This window comes from Chiloscyllium plagiosum, unplaced genomic scaffold, assembly GCF_037043375.1.
Source record: "Chiloscyllium plagiosum isolate Xiang-an unplaced genomic scaffold, Cpla_swu_hap1 HiC_scaffold_22, whole genome shotgun sequence".
Lineage (NCBI taxonomy): Eukaryota > Metazoa > Chordata > Chondrichthyes > Orectolobiformes > Hemiscylliidae > Chiloscyllium > Chiloscyllium plagiosum.
Genome location: NW_028270160.1, coordinates 46,348,889 through 46,371,311, shown reverse-complemented (window position 1 = coordinate 46,371,311; position 22,423 = coordinate 46,348,889). Strand labels below are relative to the sequence as shown.

General features: G+C 41.0%; 1 protein-coding gene across 6 annotated transcripts in view; it reads right to left on the bottom strand.

Annotated features, from left to right (window-relative positions):
• The window catches only part of plce1 (phospholipase C, epsilon 1), a 388,600-nt gene extending 374,489 nt beyond the window's left edge, over positions 1-14,111 (bottom strand). For 5 of the 6 annotated variants that reach the window (XM_087999009.1, XM_087999015.1, XM_087999013.1 and 2 more), the window contains exon 1: positions 13,862-14,111. The gene's annotated coding sequence lies outside the window, so the exon portion shown is untranslated. Of the gene's footprint in view, positions 1-13,631; positions 13,710-13,861 lie in introns of those variants that run through there. The other variant, XM_087999012.1, reaches the window with a different exon arrangement.
• Positions 14,112-22,423: the final 8,312 nt, after the last annotated feature.

The window sequence follows — 22,423 nt, the reverse complement described above, 5'->3', positions numbered from 1 at the left end:
GATGCTGCCTGACCTGCTGCGCTTTTCCAGCAACACATTATCAGCTCTGATCTCCAGCATCTGCAGTCCTCACTTTCTCCCTGATGTTCAAAGCAGGGATGACAGTAGGAGAATAGATAGGCAGCAGCCTAGTGAATTGTTGGGAGAAGGAGATTGAAATGTGTGATGGAAAGTACACAAAGGAAGCAATGTTAAAAAGTATATTGACTATTTGGAAGGAAATGGCCCAATAAGTGGTGGGAGCAAATGCAATAGTTAAGTATTGGATCAGGTCCTGAGCTGCATCTAAAATATACACTTTAAATGGTTCAAGCATGTGTTGTGTTTGTTTATGTTTCAGTTTTTCTTTTTCGGAATTATTTTCCTAACAATTCCTGGTCTGATGGTGACAACTTGTCCCGGGATGCAGTTCCATGGATTAACTTTAACCCAGAACCCAAGCTTATTCACCTACTTGCACCTTTTCTTGTTTTCCAGACATACTGCAGCTAACAGTAGCCAAAAGAAACACTCCGCTCCTAAGTGTTATTCAACCACTGCCTTCCTGGTTTGGTGAAAACAAACTACTGAGAAAAAAAATATCAGTAGGTAAGAGGTCAGTTAGCTCAGCTGACTGAATGCTAGCCAATGGTTCATAGTAGCACCAGAGAGTGGGCTCAATTCCTGTTCTGGCAGAGGTAGACACAAGTACTGTCCCCTCACCTGCCCGACATGGGAGTGTGGTGCTCAAGTTATAAAACTAATCATCTCTCTTCAACTGCGAGAGGTGCCTAGGGTCCTGGGTGAGCCATGGCTACATACGTACAAATGTACACAGCAGGGAAAGCTGCAACTATACACAAAAAACAGAAAGGTCATCAACTTGATACGTTCAGAAGATGAAAATCTCATCCAGAGAGGTGGGAATGCGTTTGGGAAAGCAAACAAAATTTAGGATTTTTGATCGCAAGTTCTATTTTACATTGTCATCCTAACCCCTTGGTATTTTGGTGGTTACATTTCTTGGGATTTGGTTTGATTGCTGGGCCCATCATGAATGCTTGACTGATTTTCAAATTGTCCAGAACCAGTGTTTCCATTAATTTGGTGAATCATTTTAATCTTCCCTAAAAAAAAAACTGCCTCATGTAAATAGATGTGCTTGTTTTTGCAGCAGTTTGAGTGCATTTTTGTGGGTTATTAACAAATGAGAGTTGCTTTGCAGTAGAAAATGCCATGGAATATGACAGTTCTTTTAAATTCATCGATTCCCTAAACAGTATGGAAGCAGGCCATTCTACCCGTCAATTTCACACTGTCCCTCTGCAGAGCATTCTACCTAGACCCTCCTTCTACGCTATCCCCATAACCCTGCATTTCCCATGGCCAATCCAACTAACCTGCACATCTTTGGATTGTAGGAGAAACGGCAGCACCCAGAGGAAACCCACAGAGACACAAGGAGAATGTGTGGGTAGGATGGAATCAAACCAAGGCAGCAGTACTAACCACTGAGCCATTACGCTGCCCATAATGGAATGTAATTTTAAAATATTCTGAGTACTGCCATAGTGGATACTAGGCGAATGGCTATGCAGGATATCGAGGGATTGTGAGATGTAAGAAGGGGGAAAGAGAGACATACAGAAATTCACCAAAAATCCTCGACAGCACCTTCCAAAGCCACGACTACTTCCATCTAGAAGGACAAGGGCAGCAGGTACTTGGGAACATCACGACCTGCAAGCTCCCCTCCAAGCCACTCACCACCCTGACTTGGATATATACCGCTGTTCCTTCACAGTCATTGGGTCAAAACCCTGGAATTCCCTCCTCACTGGCATTGTGGGTCAACTTACAGCACATGGAGTGCAGCGATTCGAGGCAGCAGCTCACCACCAGCTTTTCAAGGGCAAATAGGGATGGGGTATCAATGCTGGCCAGCCAGCAACGCCCAAGTCCCACAGATGAATAATTTAAAAAAGGGAGATGCATGGACAGGAGGGTGAGAGGGCCAGGGATAAAGTTAGGGGGCATAAGAACTACGTTAAAGAGCTGGACCAGTGCCCCAATGAACAAAGGCAGGTTTTTGCATACCTCCAATGCTGGTTTGGGAGTTGGAAAACCGGAATACTGCCCACCCAGATTGTCAGGACACAAACCTGTGCCAGGTATAGGCAGAGGAGACAGGCTCACGTTTAAAAGCTCAGGAAACCACCCAATTCTTATTTCCCAAGCCAATGGAAAACCCAGTTGACCAACTCTGCTCTCGTCTCCATGGCTCCTGGTATGATCTGATGACTATGGCCAGCACTTTCCATTTTTTTCAAATTTCCAGTATCCACACCATTTTGCTTTCCTCTTCCTGGTTTAGAAGGTCTAAAGCCACCTCATAGTCCAGGCTTCAATCCAGAGAGCCAGCTAGGATCTTGGGTGGTTGTCCCTGATTTGAAATCAGCAGTTTATCATATTTAATAACCCTAAATTTTTTTTGCCAATAACGAAGAAGTTTTTTCAGTTAGGAGACAAAATTCATTACACCACATGACCTGGGCAATGTTTCATTCTAGACAAAGCAGCCGCACTACTTCAGACACACAACCTCATTCCAAGATTCAGCACTCCAGCATATGGTAGTGCAAACATTCCAGCAGGTATTTTGAGACAATAATGTGCTCCAAAACACTGTACTGAAACAGCAAGCTTCCAGGTTAACTTCCAGCTGAGTGGTTCCTGTTAGTCCCTTAAAGCAAGGCTGCAATAGTCATCAAAATAAATGCTCTTGGAAAGTCTGCCACATCATCAGGTTACGTTTTGCTTTGACTAATACCACCACCTGGACCTCGAGAACTGCAGAGATTCAAGGCCCCAGCACCATCTCCTCAAAAGGCAATAAACATTCACCTGATCAGTGGCATCTGCATCCCACAAAAACTTGAAGAACTCAGATTTCATAAACTACCTCATGCCAGAGTGCACGTTGATTGTACCCATCAGCAGAAACCTTCCACTAAAACCTACACAAGGCAGGAAGATTCGTGTGCCATTTTGCTCAAGTTTGGCATCTTTCATACTCATCACCCCTGAAGCCCATGCTCCTCCCAATGCTATTCCTTGTGACTTTTTTTGGAGAAGAATTATCTATTTTTAAAAAACATTAGCTCATCTTAAAAAGGCCCTTTTGAAGGGGCCAGACCTGACTTCACCTGGCCGCTGGAGAACATGCACACTCCAATGAGGGTAAATCCTACTGACCTTCAACGAGGGCTCTTGCTAACTGCACAATCAGGACCATCTAACCCTTCAAAAACATGACTTATAAGTCACCATGATAGAAACCAATGAGAGAGTCATGTTTTCTTTTCTCAGGCAGGGGTGCCTGTGCCATAGCTTCAGCAGAGACAGCAAAACATGAAAGCATTTCAAAATCAAGAACAACATTAGAGGAGGGAAAAGGGACATCGGGCTTCAGCCTCAGATTGTTCCTATTTAAATTCACCACAGGGGCACCGGGAGTGACCACAGCATCAGAACAGGCAGGCCCACTCAATAGGATGGTACTCTCCAGCAGCTTGCAGCTAAAGCCAATGAAAAACTCAAGCACTGCATCGTCAGATGCTGCCTGGTAGCTCCTGGGAGGGGGATGAAGTGAGGGTGGGATGAGGTAAGTGGACGAGGGTGAAAGCAATTAGTAGGAGGTCACGCAGCCGGTACCCCAGCTCCCCCAGGGTCCACATTCAGCCAAAAGGTATATTTAGAACTGTTAAGTAGGCCACATGTAGACTTGGTGAACTTGAAAATGGCTGGCTTTAGGCCTTGCTGCATTCAGGGCAATTTCAGGGAAGGATGCTGAAAAACAGGCATCAGGCTTTTTCACTTGGGGACTCAACACTAAGGTCAATAATTAGAGAGCTTGATTCGGTCCTTGTGTGTTTTCCCTACTCCCAGTCCTGTTATGACATGGTTGCTTTTAGCTCAGCTATTCTCACATATTCATAGGCGCATTATCGCATTAAATGGATTGTATTCAGTCCAGCTCACCCACTTTCTTCTACTCAGTTCTTATCACTTACTCAACTCATGTCCTGGTTTACAATCTGTAATCTCCTTGTTTACCTACCCTGCTCATCTCTCTCTGGGCTCCATCTATCCGTCCACCGCTCCCCTACTCCCCACACCAAATTTGGCTTCAGGACAAATTACAGTTCTGAGGAAGCTGGTGATCAAAATGTCAGCTCTACTTTCTTCTCATAGCAAGTCTGAGCAACATCTGAGCTTTTCCAGCAACTTCCTGTTTATTGTTTCAGGCTCCAGGTTTGCTACCTGCGCAAAAAAAACCATACAGCAGGCATGATATAGGACCTCTATACTTCATTTTTCAATGTGGTGAGCAGTTTCTTTTTAAGCAAAATGCCCAGACACACTATCCAATATATTGGATAAGCAAGATCCCAGTTTACACTAACAAATCTTTAAACTATTGTTTCAAGTTCACAACTTACATAGACACACAAGCCAACACCAAGGCTGAACAAAACCAACAAGCCCAGACCAAGGCTGAATAACACATATGACAGGTTTAGCATCAGGGTCAGATTGACATTCAAATAGCAAATAAACAAGTCTAGGCCAAGACAATGCAAAATGTAACACCTCATAACCCAGTTACAATGTTCTCAAATTGGCTTCAATTTTGCCTTTTATCCAATTTGCAGCCAAACTTCCCCGCAGTTCTGGTTGTTAACCAAACAAATCCACAAAGTAATAAGACATGGGATACAATGCATCCAGAGGTAACTGCCACATCAAACATATCCACATTTATCAAAAAAAAATGTAACTTACACACAAAGTTATGCTGAGGCTGTCCCTCACTAAAAAACCCAGATTACACCATCTTAGAATTAACGTGGTGCTTATTTTGCCCTTCAGTTTATGACAATAGTCTCATTATGCCTCTGGACTTTTAATGCAAGTTAGATTCAGAGCATGGAAACAGACCCTTCAGTTCAACTCATCCATGCTGACCAGATATGCTAAATAAATGCAGTCCAATTTGCCAGCATTTAGAACACGTCCCTCCAAACCCTTCCTTTCATATACCCATTCAGATGCCTTTTAAAATGTTGTAATTGTATCTGCCTCCACCATTTCCTCTGGCAGCTCATTCCATACGTGTATCACCCTCTGCGTGAAAAAAGTTATCCCTCACGTCCCTTTAAAACCTTCTCACCTTAAACCTATGCCCTCGAGTTTTGGACTCCGCTACCCTGGGAAACCATAGAGCTGAGCTGTTCAGCCTATCCATGCCCGTCATGATTTTATAAACCTCTTTAAAGGTCACCCCTCAGCCTCCGACACTCCAGGGTAAACTGCTCTAGCCTATTCAACCTCTCCCTATAGCTCAAACCCTCCAATCCTGGTAACATCCTTATAAATCTTTTCTGCACCCTTTCAAGTTTCACAACATCCTTCCTTATAGCAGGGAGGTCAGAACTGAACAGAGTCTTCCAAAAGTTATCTAACCAATGTCCTGTACAGCCGCAACATGACCTCTCAACCGTACTCAATGCACTAACCAATAAAGGCAAGTGTACTAAATGTCTAGTCACTACCCTATTCCACCTTTAAGGAACTATCAACCTTCATCCTAGGGTCTCTTTGTTCAGCAACACTCCCCAGGATCTTGCCATTAACTGTACAAGTCCTGCCCTGATTTGCCTTTCCAAAATGCAACACCTCACATTTATCTAAATTAAACTCCATCTGCCACTCCTTGGCCCACCTAATCAAAGTCCCATATAACCTTCTTCACTGTCCACCACTCCACCAGTTTTGGTGTCATTTGCAAATTTACTAACCATACCTCCTATATTCACATCCAAATCATTCCTATAATAAGTGACAAAGCAGTGGACCCAGCACTGATCTTTGCAGCACACCACTAGTCACAGGCATCCAGTCTAAAACAAACCTCCACAACCACCATGTGTCTTTTACCTTCAATCCAATTTTGTAGCCAACTGGCTAGCTCCCCCGGATTCCACGTGATCTGACCACGCTAATCAGTCTACCATGAGGAATCTTGTCAAAACGTCTTGAAGTCCATGCAGAAACATCCACCACTCTGCCTTTAATCTTGTCACTTCAAAAAACTCAAGCGAGTGAGATATGATTTCCTACACAAAGCTATGTTGATGATCCCCAATCGGCCCTTGCCTTTCCAAATGCATGTAGATCCTGTCCCCCAATTCTCTCCAACAACTTACCTACCACAGACATCAGGCTCACAGTCTATAGTTCCCCTTTCTTATATAATGGCATCAGATTAGCCAACCTCCAATCTTCCAGCACTTCAACCCTGGCCTTTATGGACGACCTAAACAAGAGGCCCAACAATCACTTCTCTAGCTTCCCACAACATTTTGAGATGCACCTGATCAGGTCCCAGGGATCTAGACACCTTTATGTGTTTTAAGATATCCACCATCTCCTCCTCTGTTCTATGAACACTAAAATGTCAGTGTTTTTTTCCCCCCAGAGTCCTCCAGACTCAAAATACTCATTTCTCGTGGTTCAACCACATTAACCCTTTTCAACAAAGATAAACCCAAAACTAAATCTGGAATTTAATTCTAGTCAGTGGTTCAGCTCATTTCCAAGACAGAAGTTTTACACAATACCTCAAGATTAATGATGCTTCAGCACCATTCCACTTACTTTCTCAGATTCCAAGCTAATGCTGCTCAGTAAGTTCTTCATCGTCGAAAGGTGTGGTGCTGAAGAAGCTTATGCCTGAAACATCATCAACTCTCCTTCTCCTCGGATGCTGCCAGACCTGGTGGACTTCTCCAGTACAACACTTTTCGACTCTGATCTCCAGCATCTGCAGTCCTCACTTTCTCCCTCAATAGGTTCTTGCACAAGGCTTTGAGGATCACTGTAGATTTCTTTCAAGTTTCAACATAAGCAAATTATCCAGCTTTTCTCCCCACTAACTGTCAAACTGAGATGGAGCTTCACCCACATTTCAGTGTGTATGACAAAGCATGAGTGTTCCCTCTGCTTAAATGTAGTCCTGACTGCTATTTATCTCCTTTAGGTATCCCAGTGAACTGCAAACTACACATGAACCAATCTGAAATTAACTAATCCTCTCAAAATTTCACTGAGCTAAAACAATCTCCCAGCTCCAGCAATCTACCTTCATACCACACCATACTTAAGCATAATGTGATTGGTACTACCTCCACAAGCATCCACTCCCTCCTCCAGCAACATGTACTATCCACAAGATGCACTGCAGAAATTCACCAACAATCCTTAGACAAACCCGCAATCACTTCCTCCTAGAAGGAGGAGGACAGCAGATACATGGGAAATTCCCCTTCAAGCTACTCATCATCCTGACTTGAAAATGCATCACTGTTCCTTCACTGTTGCTAGGTCAAAATCCTGCAATTCCCTCCCTAAAGGCATTGTGGGTCAACTCTCAGCATATTGACTGCAATGGTTCCAGTAGGCAGCTCACCACCACCTTTGAGAGCAACTAGGAATGGGCAATAAATGCTGACGCAGCCAGCGACACCCACATATGAATAAAAAAAAGACAGCCATTAATCCTAAAGCAGAAAGGCAAGTTATTTTACCTTCAGGGCTACTTTTTGATTCTGTAACATATATGAATAACATAATTTAAAACCTTTCTTCAGACACAATGGGCCCCAAAGTACACTGGTGTCTTTGAAACTTCATTCCTAATTTAAAATCCTTTACTAGAATCAGTGTGGACATCATGGCTCTATCCAAAGTTTTAAAAGATAGGTCATCCAATGTTTCAGTGTTTATACCTATCTTTGACCTTTAAGGTAAAAAAAATCAGTTTGAATATAATTAAATTCAAGATTGTTTGAACTGCATTAACATCTGTTGTAGTCAATGAGTTTCTCAACAAAATGCCCCTATTTATCTCCATTTAAAAAACTTTAATTGCTAAAGTTAAACAGTTGCATTCAAAACCAAATGAATTGAGAAATAGATAATCACAGCACAAAGCAAAAGGATGATTAATGGTTGATGGATTTAGTTTTGTAGCTGGAGGCTTTTTTGTGTGAAGTTTTGAAGGACCCCTTATTTCTTTATGGTGTAATCAATGATTTAGTCCAGAGTGTAGGAGACATCAGTAAGAAGTTTGCAGGTGATGAAAGAATTGGCCACATAGATGATAATGAAAAACACAGATGGCAAATAAATGTCAATTGATTAATTGGGGGGTGGAATTCAAGTGGAAAATGGAATTCAGTTGTTTATCGGGATAGGCGTGAGGTAATGCATTTAGGGAAGGCTAATATATATTGCAAGATCCAGGCACTTTTATGTCACCTTCTTTGGAGAGTTGTAAAAAAAAACTGAACAATGGCTATCTGCAGATAAGCATCTCCTAATCTTATCACAAGCAATATAGAACAGAAAGGTTATTGTAAAAAGGTATTCCATTCTATCTATACATTTCATGTGAGAAATTAAGGATTAAGAACACTGTGAAACCTTTTGTACCTTGAACCTTTTCTAATAATCTGACATGGTTCATGAGCTGTAAGGAATAAAGTTCTGGCTCAGTTTTTGAGCAAAGGGAACCTGCAATGAGGTATCAGCCATAGAAATAGTAAAAAGAGATTGTTGCAAATTGTGAGGGAGTCCTTTAGATTTCAATCAGATCTAGGTCATATCAGCCAAGTTCACAGAAATTTAGATGTTATCATTGTCACAGTAATCACCAACTAATGTGAATGTACCCATTCACAGCAAAAGTTCTACAACTGGGGGAAAATAACAGTCATATTCAGATGGCATAATACAGGAAACATTTGTACTCCAGGTCATGGCCATATTGTGAGGTTGAATCTAGTTTAGAAGTCTCAAAAACCTTGAATACATGTGATAGATGATGTTTGGATTTTTATAGAAAAGGAAGATCGAGAGCTGGACTCAAAGAAATATAGTGCATTAAAAACTAAAGGAGGAAGAAATTTCCAGGCTGCACTATAAAAATGAAAGTTGACAATTCACAACTTACTCTAATCATTGATACAGCTGCAGTGCGTCTGTTATCTCTGAACAAGAGTACAAGTCATCCCCAAGTCAACTTCATTCCCCGAACTGGTGTGAAGCTCACTAGCATTCTGATAGCAGTACAGTGATCTAGGGTTATGTCATAGAGATGTACAGCATGGAAACAGATCCTTCGGTCCAACCCGCCTATGCCGACCAGATATCCCAACCCAATCTAGTCCCATCTGCCAGCACCGGTCCACATCCCTCCAAACCCTTCCTATTCATATACCCATCCAGATGCCTCTTAAATGTTGCAATTGTACCAGCCTCCACCACTTGCTCTGGTAGCTCATTCCATACACATACCACCCTCTGAGAAAAAGCTGTCCCTTAGGTCTCTTTTATATCTTTCCCCTCTCATCCTAAACCTATGCCCTCTAGTTCTGGACTCCCCCACCCCAGGGAAAAGACTTTGTCTGTTTACCCTATCCATGCCCCTCATGATTTTGTAAACCTCTATCAGGTCACCCCTTAGCCTCTTGTGAAGTAAGGTGTTACAGAATAATCTCATGCGCCATATTAAGGTCAGTAATGATGGGAGGAGGGAACAAAGTCACCGTGACGAGAAGAATTGGCTTAAGATACTATAAATAACTCAGCCCAGTTCAATTGTATGATCAGAGAGAGTACATCTGACATTGAAAAAGTGTGCTTAATTGTCTTTGAGAAAGGAGGACCACATGACAATGTTAACCATTAGTATTAATTATCAAGAAGCAAGCTGATACTTGGAAAGATGACCACCTGCAAGTTCCCCTCCAAGCCACACACCATGCTGACTTCGAAAAACATCACATTCCTTAAATGTTACTGACTCAAAGTACTAGAATTCATTTATTAATAGTAGTGTGGATATCTACCCCAAAGACTATAGCAGTTCAAGAAAGCAGCTCACCACCACCTTTTCAAAAGGCAATTAGTGATGGATTGTAAATGTTGGTTTAACCAACAACATTCATATCTCATGACATAAAAAAATGCCACTGAACCAGTAAGATTCTCAGATATGGTTTATGTTGGTTCATTCATGGTGTTGAAATTGGCTGTGTGTTTCATTTTATAATATAAATATGGTTTGTATGGGGAAGAAATGAAGTATCCTGCAAGATCTCTGCATTTTATTATAATACCCACTCTTGTGCCTGCGGTTGAATACATGTTTAAACACACTGAATGAGTTACACAACTGCTAACAAAACAAGGGTATAGGAGAAATAGGAGGGCTTATAAACCTATGTCCACAAATCCCTAAAGTTGGCCAGACAGATAGGTAAAGTGGTCAGGAAGGCGTAGGGACGTGTGCACCTTTACACCTACGGTGTGGGTGGCACAGTGGCACAGTGGTTAGCACTGCTGCCTCACAGCGCCGGAGACCCGGGTTCGATTCCCGCCTCAGGCGACTGACTGTGTGGAGTTTGCACGTCTCCGTGTCTGCGTGGGTTTCCTCCGGGTGCTCCGGTTTCCTCCCACAGTCCAAAGATGTGCAGGTCAGGTGAATTGGCTATGCTAAATTGCCCGTAGTGTTAGGTAAGGGGTAAATGTAGGGGTATGGGTGGGTTGCGCTTCGGCGGGTCGGTGTGGACTTGTTGGGCCGAAGGGCCTGTTTCCACACTGTAATGTAATCTAATCTAATCTAAAAGCACAGAGGTTCTGCTAAATCTATAGAAAACACTGGTTATACTACAATTGGAATACATGAAATTTTAGACACTGCTCTACAGGAAAGCTAAGACTGCACTAGAGAGGGTATAGAGGAAATTTGCGAGGATATTGTTTGGACTACAGAATTTCAGATAGGAGGAAAGGTTAGAAAGATTAGGATTGAAGTGTATTGAAGTACATAAAATTATTAAAAAAACATCTAGATAGAGTGGCTTAAAAAGGTTGAGTTGTCGACAAAATGGAATAAAAACTTCAAATCCATTTTAAACCTCTTAGCAGAGGAGTTTTTTTCTTCTACCCAGAGAGTCGTGGGGGATGAGGATTTGGAAAAGGTTCAGAGAGGCAGAAACCCTCAACATTTAAAAAGTATTTTAATGGTCAAGGCCCAAAGCTTCATGTTAAAATAAAATTTGGTACATCGATACATTCACAATGAGAGAGCTCTTGAAAGTGGCTTATGCCACACCATTATACACCAAACATTCAGTGAGATGTCAACACATAGCCCAAGAGTGCTGAGAATCTGCACCACGCTTCACTGTAACCATAGCATACTAACCTAGCTTAAGACCAGAACCCACAAACTAAAAAAATTCCTAGAGAACAATTTTTCTATCAACATTTATGTGTAATGTATCTGAGCCTGAATAAATGTTGCATTAAATAATGCACCTTTAGCAGCACTTTAAGCCATGCATCATACAAGGTTTTATTTTTAAAATTAAGGATTCAAACAATTATCCTTGTACAGCCTGCAATGGACATTTATTCATGGCGTTTTCTCCCCTTATGTGGGGCATTGAAGCAACAATAACATATCTTTTATGTAGATATGATGTTAAAAGCTGCAGGTCACTGATAAATGACAAAAAGGCCAAGTTAGTAGCTCTTAAATAGTGTCCAAGACATCTCTCTTCAAACAATTCACAGCACTAAGGAATATGAAAGGATATCAAGAATACCAGCTTATCCATATGGCCAGATGTCTCCTCTTTCCCCACCTACTAGAAAATGTTAATAAGTTTTTTTAAAAACAAAATGGTTTGTAAACAGATAACAAGAAAATGAAGTATTTAAACAGGTCCCATTACTAGCAACATTGCAAATAAATCTCAATGTCTATAGTAAGTCACAAAATGCCAATCCTCTTTCAGATGGACATTTAGTTTACAGCCCAGTTAAAATGTTCATCTCAATCCCTAACAACCACAGATCAATGCAGTGTTGTCAGTGGCATGCCAACAATTAACAGCAGTGAGGAATAGTTAGAGACCTGTTGTAACTGCAATAGAGACAAATAGATCGCAGCTTTCTGTGTGGGCTTACACAATAGCACATGACAAATTTGGAAGCATTAGCGACAGTGGTGCCTCTGATCTCACATACCAGACTCTGATCATGCGGCATTAGTGTAAGCCCTTTTATTGGACTGGCGGCTCCGTGAGCTAACTGGCTGGGTATCTGTAGAGGAATAAACCCCCCAAAATTGACCAGCAAAATATGATGGAAACAAAGTTGACAGCAGTGACTAAAACTTCCATGAACTCTGCAAGGAAAACTGAAAACTTATTCCCACAAAATGTGAGAATACAGAATGAGACCAATGTGCTTGCCCTCTCTTTGAAAAAGTTTTCTGATAAGCTCAGCTCCCTGCTCCCCTAGTGTTTCTTTCCCCATTACAGATACCGATTCCCTCTTGAAAGTCACTTTTGGATTTCCAGGGTGGCTAGTACAAATGCGAACAGCTCTGTTTTCAATGAAAGCCATCACTCTTTTTGACAAATCTTCCAACTATAACTGATCACATGAAGCTCATAAGTCACTTACCTCCCTGGAAGGGAGCATTTATCTCACGTTCAGTTTTTTTCACATACCATTTTCATTCCTTGCAATGGCGAGACATGGCAATGACAAATGAATAGAAAGTAAAGGCTGGGAAACCAAGTCTGTGAGGTGTATACAATCATTCCCACCGCCTGCCCCCGGGGAATCCACTTCAACATCTCATTGCTGCAATCACACCCCAGACAATTGACTATAAAACTGATGGTACGAGATAAGCCAATTAAGTGCAGCGCACACTTAACACAAAGGCCTTCATAGAAAGCATTTTAAAAAAACGTTTTCTTTTATTTTGAGAGAGAAGACAACTAAATGAGCTTTGTATTGCTCCCTTCCTCAATGGCACCGCATGTAAGTTGCAGAGTGGTATGTTTACATCTCGTACTGAATGTTTGTAAAGACAGAAGCGCTGCTCTACATGGAACTACATCGCAATAACATTTAGGGCACAGTATTTAAATCAGTAATTGGCCCAGATCTGATAAGCAAAGATGCCAATATCAAGTTACAAATATCTAACGTATAAAAGCTCGGCTGAAATGGAAACTCTTTTGGACAATATTGTGCAACTGATTCTGTAAAAAGTTCCACTGCTCCTCGCGACGATATTCAGTTTTCTTTGTACAATACTAAGACATTTCCCTCTCCCAATCTGCTAAAAAAACCCACATTGAGCTTTTTATTTGTAGGTAACCACATAAATTGGGCGCGCGAACTCGAGTGGACGCTCTGCATTAAACTCTTGCAAATACTGCAAAGTCATTCCAAATAATATTGTGGCTCGATAAGAATAGCAGGCGGAAGGTCTGCGTCTGGAGTTAAATAGTTATTGGCAGTTCCAAAATATAACTTTGCAAGTTGCGCTAACGGTTGCTAAAGTAGTCAGTGATGCTGGAGGAGGAACAGAGCAGCACTGTCTGCACCCACAGCAATTATAACATTATTGATTCCCCTTAGCCTGAGGTGAAATATCTGGATCACTAACTCGTAATATTTGAAGTAATTGGACCATTAGTAGCAGTATTGTAACTTACCGGTTACTTAACAATTAACCGTGATTAATCTATTAAGTTGTTCTTGTAACGTACAGAAGTCTCCATCATATACATCAGCCTGGTTTGGATATTTAGCACACTATTTGACCCCACGAATGCTCTAAACCAGCAACAGGTCCAGAATCCCAGTCCAAACATTAACATCCATCTCAGGCCACTTTATTTATCCAAATTCATTCAACCTCGACTCGAATGAGCCTCTCTCCTACCTTCCAGCTGTAACCCATTTCTGACCAACCGCTGCTCTTGGTCCGATTGCTCTCTGCTGTCTACAGGCGTTACGGTGCAGGCTGAGCTGGAGCCATTGTACTGCAGTGAGTGAAAGTTCAGTGGCAGATTCAGCATGTGAAATACCAGGCTAACCTCAGATAAGCTGTGAAGCAGAGTTCCCTGGGCTGTGTCAGAACTTTGGAATGTCTGAGTTAACTCCACTTGTGAGGGGTTTTGAATCCACGCTGAATCCTGCCTAGAAACTTATTCACATTTTATTCGCTCCAACGCTGTGCCAGAAATCGCACACAAGGTGCCTTTTTTTTTCACGCCCAGCTCCCCCTGTCCAGTGAAAAATGTACGATATCTCGAGAAAACAATGCCTCAATTCAGTAGTACAACACTGCAACCTCTGCTCCACTCAGAGTCGCCAACTACTCTCCTGCTAGAAAGGCTTTTAGTTTGGGGGAAAAAGAATAAAAGGGGTGGGGGGTGGGGAAGAAAACATTGCACGAATTAGGAAACAAATCACTCGATTCCACGTTTTCTTTTGGCTGGCACTTGCACACAGAAATAGGATTTAAGTGAGCTAAGCTGGAGCAGTTTGCACAGCATTAAGTTTTTTTTTTGCTGCCTCTTGGAGAATAAGGGATGGAAATGTGTTGCTGGAAAAGCGCAGCAGGTCAGGCAGCATCTAGGGAACAGGAGAATCGACGTTTCGGGCATTAGCCCTTCTATAAGATCCATCTGGCCACACAGATCAATAAAGAGGCTAATTGCCAATTGCTTTAGAAATCAAACCCTGTAATCTGTCCCCTAGTCAGAAAGCTACCTGAAATTCTGCACCTGTATTTGAAGTGAGGGGCAAAAAGCTTCTGCCATGCAGAAAATTTAACAGTTCAGCTGCATCAATCCCAACAATGTGTGCACCCTTCCTGACTGAAAAACACTGTCTTCATTATGAGTCCATAAGACAATCACTTTAGCTGTAGAATAAACAGTTAAGCATTAAATTTTCAAATGCATCAATCTTGTGCAGAAAAGAAGTTGCCCAATTAGCAACCTGTTTGCTGGTCATTTAACCTTAAAATCTCAAAAAGAGGAACAATGCAGAAAGCAGCAGATTTATTTAGAATAAAAGATGAGGAAATGTTTCTTCAATCAAAAGTTGGCAAACCTGTGCAAGTCTCTAGCACAGATAGACATGGAGCCAAGTCCTTGCATATATTAAAAGGGAGAGAGATAGATTCCTTGGTTTTTATGGCATCAAGGGCTCGAGGGAGCAAGCAGGAATGTGGCTGTGAGATAGAGGGTCAGTCATGATTAAATTGAATGGAGTGGCTCAAATGGTATTTTTGTCAATAGCCTCAGACCACTTATTAAACCCAAAGCCTCACTCAAGAAAGTATTACTATTTTAACAATTAAATTACACAAGATAATGGCATAAATTTAGCAAGTTTATTTTAAACATATAGACATGTTTCTCCACAAAATGCCACCACAGACTGATGAGCTTACAACTAATGCATCATATACATAAAAACTCATACCTTTCAATTTAAGGTTGAAATGTAATAAATTACAGTAGCATCTGCCACACTTTTCACCATACAGTAGCTATTTAATATATACAACATTAAACTAGAGATTCCAGTGATTTTAAAGATTTCCTGATCTTTAAATAGCTCTGTCTTTCATTAGAACTATCTTCTCCTTTGCAGACTTTTTCTCCACTCCTTGTAGCTACTCTCTGGCCACCCCCTCCCCACTTCTGTCACAGCCAGCCTCTGTTTTTCTCATCTTCTAACAGGATTCTTCTCTTCCCCCACCCCCTTACAACTTCTCTCTCACCTCTGCCCCCCACACAACCAAGCTCCCCCTCATCCCTTACAGCTTCTCAGTCTCTCACACACTTGTTTTCTCTCCTACCTGCCATTCAGCCCCTCTCTCACCACCTCCAAATCTCTGTCAGCCACTACAGTCTCTCCCCAACCTCCAGCAGCCTCATTCTTACCCACCCCAGTCTCCTTCTGAGCTGATGGCTCCTGCCCATGCCTGTCAAGTGAAGCTCCCAACATACAGCAGCCTGGCATAAGGCCACACCATCCATCTACAAATACCCCCAACCCTGATGCTTTCAGCACATCTCCAGGTTGTAGAATACCTAGGTTGATGGATTCACACACTTTCTAAGTTAACCTATTCACAGCTCATCCAATCACAAGCTATATCTCGCCTGTGTTTACAGTGATAGGTTTGCTATGGGCCTATTAGCAGCAAATGCATGAGAGAACCAGCCAATGATTGGAGGAGCAGCCTCTCAGAGATTCTGTCCATTCTACTGTGGCAGGGCTGAGGAGGACTTTCCTTTGATTGGTCTCCTATGTGATTTTATTTTCCTGCCTTGTAAGGGATTAATTAGGCCACTGTCCCTGTTTCTTTTGAAATTTGCCCAATCTGTCTCCCGCAGTAGAGTGGATAGAAAGGCATCAACAGCCTGCCATCCTTAGGACTTGAGGGTCTTAAGGTGACAATGAAAAGCTGCTTAAGGGATTTTTCTATCTCCTCCTCCACAATACGGTAGGCAGGAGAAGGTGGATGGAGAGTGGGTAGACCACCCAATTTTCTAACCCAGGGTAAGAGGTGGGTAGAAAAGAGGGCTCTTCCATTGGGAGGTCTCCTATGTCCATTAGCTCATGTGCTCACCCCCCGCCCACCACCTGAGTTTTAAGACTTGACTCTGTCATCCTATTCCTCTCATCAATAGTTTCTTTGATTCCTTCCCAACTAAAAAAAAACAAACTTACATTCCAGTCCTACAGCTTCTCAAGACTGTTTAGAATTCCAGCAGCAGCCATTCCTGTGTTCTGGCTTGCAACTCCTAAGGATGGCACTTCCTGTCTGCCATTCAATAAGATCATGGTTGATCTTTTCGTGGCCTTGGCTCCACTCACCCACCCTCTCATTATAACCCTTAATTCCTTTATTGTTCAAAACAATATCTATCTTAGCTTTAAAAATATTTGCTGAAGTAGCATCAACTACTTCACTGGGCAGGGAATTCCACAGATTCACAACCCTCTGGTGAAGAAGTTCCTTCTCAATCCAGTTCTCAGTCTGCTCCCTCTAATCTTGAGGCTATGCCCTCTTGTCCTAGTTTCACCTGCCAGTGGAAACATCCTCTCTACTTCTATCTTATCTATTCCCTTCATAATTTTATATGTCTCTATAAGATCCTCTTCATTCTTCTAAATTCAATCAACATAACCCCAATCTATTCAGTCTCTCCTCATAAGCCAACCCCATCAACTCTGGAATCCAACCTGGCGAACCTCCTCTGCTCCCCCTCCAGTGCCTGTACATCCTTTCTCAAGTAAGGAGACCAAAGCCGCAAGCAGTACTCCAGGTGTGGCCGCACCAGCGCCCTGTACAGCTGCAACATAACCTCTGTGCTTTTAAACTCAACCCCTTTAGCAATGAAGAACAAAATTCCATTTGCCTTCCTAATTACTTGTTGTATCTACAGACCGACTTTCCGTGATTCATGCACAAGGACACACAGGTCCCTCTGCACAGCAGCATGCTGAAAGTCTTTACCATTCAAGTAATAATTCTTTTTACTGTTATCCTACCAAAATGGATGACTTCACATTTATTAACATTGTATTCCATGTGCCAGACCTTTGCCCACTTAGTTAAAGTATCTACGTTCCTCTGCAAAGTTTCACAGTCCTCTGCACACTTTGCTCTGCTACTCAGCTACACTAAAAATTGCACAACACCAGGTTATAGTCCAACAGGTTTAGTTGGAAGCACTAGCTTTTGGAGCACTGTTCCTTCATCAAGTAGCTCTGGAGCAAGATCATAAGACACAGAATTTATAGCAAAAGATTACAGTGTCATGCAACTGAAACGATACATTGAACAAACCTAGATTGCTGTTTCCAGGCTTTTTCATGGATTGAAATCAGTTCCTGTGGTGAAATCAAACAACATTGTCCACAAAGCATTAGCCTGGGTCTCCAGTTTACTTATCTGGTAATGTTGCCTCTGAGCCACCATTGCCAACCATAAAACAAAGATTAGGTAAATATTAATATGATTCCCTATTTTATGTGATAATTTTTTTTTTACAAAAGTTAGAGTAGGAGATTCAGTCCTTTGAGGCTACTTCATCACTCAATAAGATCCATTTCTGATGTTTGAGCTTGACTCCAACTTCTTGCCCTACCTATATATCCCTTAATTCCCAAAGATCTACTGACATCTTTGAATGTGCTCAATAACTGAGCATCTGCAGCTCCCTGAAGTAAATAATCCCAAAGATTCACAATCATTTGAATGAAGTCATTCCTCCTCATCTCGATGTTATTCTGAAACCGCAACTCTCACTTCTGGATTCACCATCAAAGGGTAACATTTTCTCAGTTTACATCCTATAAAGCCCCTTAAGATCTTATGTTTCAATTAAATCACCTCTTTTTTTTTTCCCTAAATTCCAGAGAGTATAAACCTTCCATACTCAATCTCTCCTCATAGGAGACTGCCCTCACCCTAGGAATCAGTCCAGTGAACGTTCACTGCACTCCCTCTAGGACAAGTATAGGTAACAAGACAAAATAACACACATTACCCCCAAGTGTGATCTTAGCAATGGCAAATAAATGCAATAAGACTTATCCTTCTGTTTTCCAAATCATCTGTAACTAAAACTAGCTGGCGTGTTAACTTTCAATGACTCTGTTCAAGGACACCATTGAAATGTAAGCATTTTCTAGATTTCTACTACTCAGAAAATCAACTTTAAAAACACAACTTTTCCCACCAAGGTAGATAACTACACAATGTATCATATTGGATAAATTCATAGCAAATGGAATACTCTCAAACACCTACAACCTCTTTCCATCTTCCTCACTGTTCACTTTCTCACCTAATTTTGGATCAACAGTGTCTAGAGCACATCACTCTCATTCCCTTCATCTAAGTCATTATTAAAGATTGTAAATAGCTGAGGCTCAAGTGCCAGCCATTAAAAAACATGACTTGTTAAACGTAGCAATCCAGAAACATCCCATTTAGTTGAATTTCTGTTTTTGTCCATTAACCAGTCCTTAATCAATACCCAAATCCAATGAGTTCTAGTTTGGTATTATAACCTCTCATGTGGCACTTCTTAAGTATTTTTGAAAAACCTAAATATATTGTGTTCTTCGGTTTCCCTTTATCCATCTTGTTAGTTACATCCTAAGAAACAGTTTAATCATGCAGATTTCCCCTATCTGTACTGATATTCCATTTTTAAAATTGCATTGTTGCCCAGTCCCTAAAGAAGAAGGTTAACTTGCCTCTGGTTCATTGTTTTTAGATAGAACAATTTTTATGCCCAATATAGCTAGAGTCAAAACAGAAACTACTTTGATATTAACGTTCACGTTGAAAACTCAGAGATGACTTGCCTACAGCAGCAGAGCAGTTTGACTCGCCCAGTAATTGGTCGGGAAACGAGGATTTAGTTCTGTCAAACAATTACATTGACCAAGTAGGAGTGTGAGACCTGGATAAATTTATGATCATGGGCTTCTTAGCATGATCTCTAACATTCCATAACATTATGTTATTAATCATGGATAAGTAACAAGCTTTATTTCTCAGGCATTTGCAGTCTGGGAAATGCTCTACTCATAAAGTCCCAATTTTTAGTTCCGAGCTGACTGGAAAATTTTCAGCTTCCAAATTAATGTTATTGCATTCTGAAGAATGTTTCAGACACAAAACCATTCAATTATAAAACTGCATGAAACACATACTGCAAGAAGAAGTAGAACACTTAGTGAACAAATTATATTCTTTTGAAGTATTATTTTGTTACTCACCCACCTGAATATAGACATTTAAAATAAATGTGAACAGTAGTTTTAAACAATATACACTTTCTGAAAGAATTAGGAAATGTGGCAACCATCCCATTTGAGTTCTTGTGATTTATACCAATGGCTGCTAGCTGAGATAAGGGATAAAAAGATATGGGTTTCTGGAAAGAAGGACTTATATTCACATGATAACATTCATGGCCATTAACCATTCCAAAACACCTTATAGCAAATTCAATATTTCTGAGCATAGACATTGTTATTATTACTATGCGCGGGGAGAGACGCAAATTTCAATCTTTCCTTTTTCTTCTGCCGTTAAGAAGGTAGTCATTTTTGTTATTTTTCATACTCCGTTCACCTTTTGCAACAGGCTGCAGCGTGTTCCCCCAGCACCTTTTGATTGTGAAGTCCAACAAACCCTACAACATATAACCATCTGAACAAGGAACAAGAGTAGGTCACTGGGCCCTTCTAGCCTGCTCTGCCATTCAGTAAGATAGTGGCTGATCTGCTTTCATCCTCATCTCTACATTTCTGACCATCCCCAATTATCTTTCATCCCCCTGGTAACCAAGAACATATCCACCATTACTGTAAAAATATTTTATGTTTCTGCAACCACTGCCTTTTGAGGAAGGGAACTCCAGTCACCACAGCAAAAAAAAATTTCTCATCTTTAACTTAAATGGGTGACCCCTTCCATTTAAACTATGACTCCCTACTCCAACACCCTTTCAACACCCACCCTCTCAGGATCTTATATGTTTCAGTTAAGTCACCTCTGATTCTTCTAAACACCAGTGGATAGAGGCCTAGCCTGTCTAGCGTTTCCTCATGAAGCAGTCACTCATTCCAGGTATTAATCTAGTAAGCCTTCTCTGAACTGCTTCCAACACATTAACATCCTTCTGTAACTGGCCAGTTCTGTACTCCAGATGCAGCATCATTAATTCCTCCCTACCCTTGTATTCAATTCCTCTCACAGTAAAACATTCGATGAACTTTCCTGATTACTTGCTGCACCTGCAGAATAACCTTCTGCAATTCATGCACAAGGGCACTTGGATCTCTCTGCATCTCACATCTCTGCAACCTCTCACATTTCGATAACATGTGTCTTTTTTATTCTTTCTGCCAAAGTGGACAATTTCCCACTTTCCCACATTGTACACCATTTGCCAAATCTTTCTCCGCTCACTTAACCTTTCAATGTCCCTTTGAACACTCCTTCTGTCCTCTTCACAACTCACTTTCATCTCTATTTTTTTTATCATCAGCAAATGCAATACCATATCTTCAATCCCTTCAGCCAAATCATTTATATCAATTGTAAAGAGTTGAAACCCCAGCAGTGACTCCTGTGGCATAATACGCATGCAATCCTGCCAACTTGACAAAGATCCATTTATTCCTACTTTCTCTTTCCTGTAAGCATGCTAATTTTCTATTCATGCCAATATGTTATCTGCTACCTCATGAGCTTTTATTTTCCACAATAACCTTTGATGTGGCACCTTATCAAATGCCTTCTGGAAATCTAAGTACAATGCATCCATGCATTCCCCTTTATTTACAGCACAAATTATCTCTTCAAAGAACCCCAATAAATTAGTTAAATATAATTTTCCTTTGGAAAATCCATCTTGTCTTTGTCTGATTACCTTGAACGTGTCCAAGAGCCCTGTTGTAATGTTTTAATAATAGCTTTGAACACTTTCCCATTGATAGATGTTGAGCTAACTAGCCTGTCGTTTCCTGCTTTCTGCTTCCCTCCCTTTCCCAAGCTATTTTCCAATCTAAAGAAACCTTCGCCAAATCTAATGAATTTTGGAAATCAATGCATCAACTATCTCACAAACTACCTCCTTTAATACTCTAGTGTGAAATCCATCAGGATGTGGGAATTTATTTACATGTACTTCCAATAATTTACTTATTACTACTTCCCTGGTAATTGTAATTTTCTTAAGTAAGGTTAAAATCAATTAGGAGAAACTGAGGACTGCAGAGGCTGGAGATCAGTGTAGTGCTTATCCTCTTTAGTGAAGACGAACACAAGATATCAGTTCCATTCATCTCCCATCTCTTTATCCTACATCACCAGCAGGCCAGACTCATTTTCTGTCAGTCCAACACTTAGTGAGTTAACTCTTTTTTTAAACATCAGGAGAAACTTTTCCTATCTGTTTTTATATTTTTGGTGAAGTTTCTCCTGTATTCTAATTTTCCCTCGTTATTAATCCTTTAGTAGTTCTACACTTTTTAAAAATTTTCTGTCCAATCTTCTGACCATCAGCTATCTTTGCACAATTAAATGCCTTTTTGATGCATTTGACTTTTTTAGTTAACCACAGTCCTTCTCTTAGAATTTTTCTTATTTGTTCAAATGTACCTATTCAGTGTTTTCTGGAACATCCCCGTTAAATGTTTGTCATTGCATCTCTATTGACTTAACCCTTAACCTAAATTGCGAGTTCACTTTTACTAACTGTGCTTTCATGCCCTTGTTTAAATTCAAAATAGTAGTCTTGGACTCGCAGCCCTCTCTCTTAAACTGTACGTAAAATTCAATCATGTTAAATGTCAGGGGCACTTTCAATTTGTTTTTAGTGGTTAATCCTAACTCATTGGTCAGCAATGTAGGCGGAATACAAAAGTACTGAATGGATTATTCATGTATTCA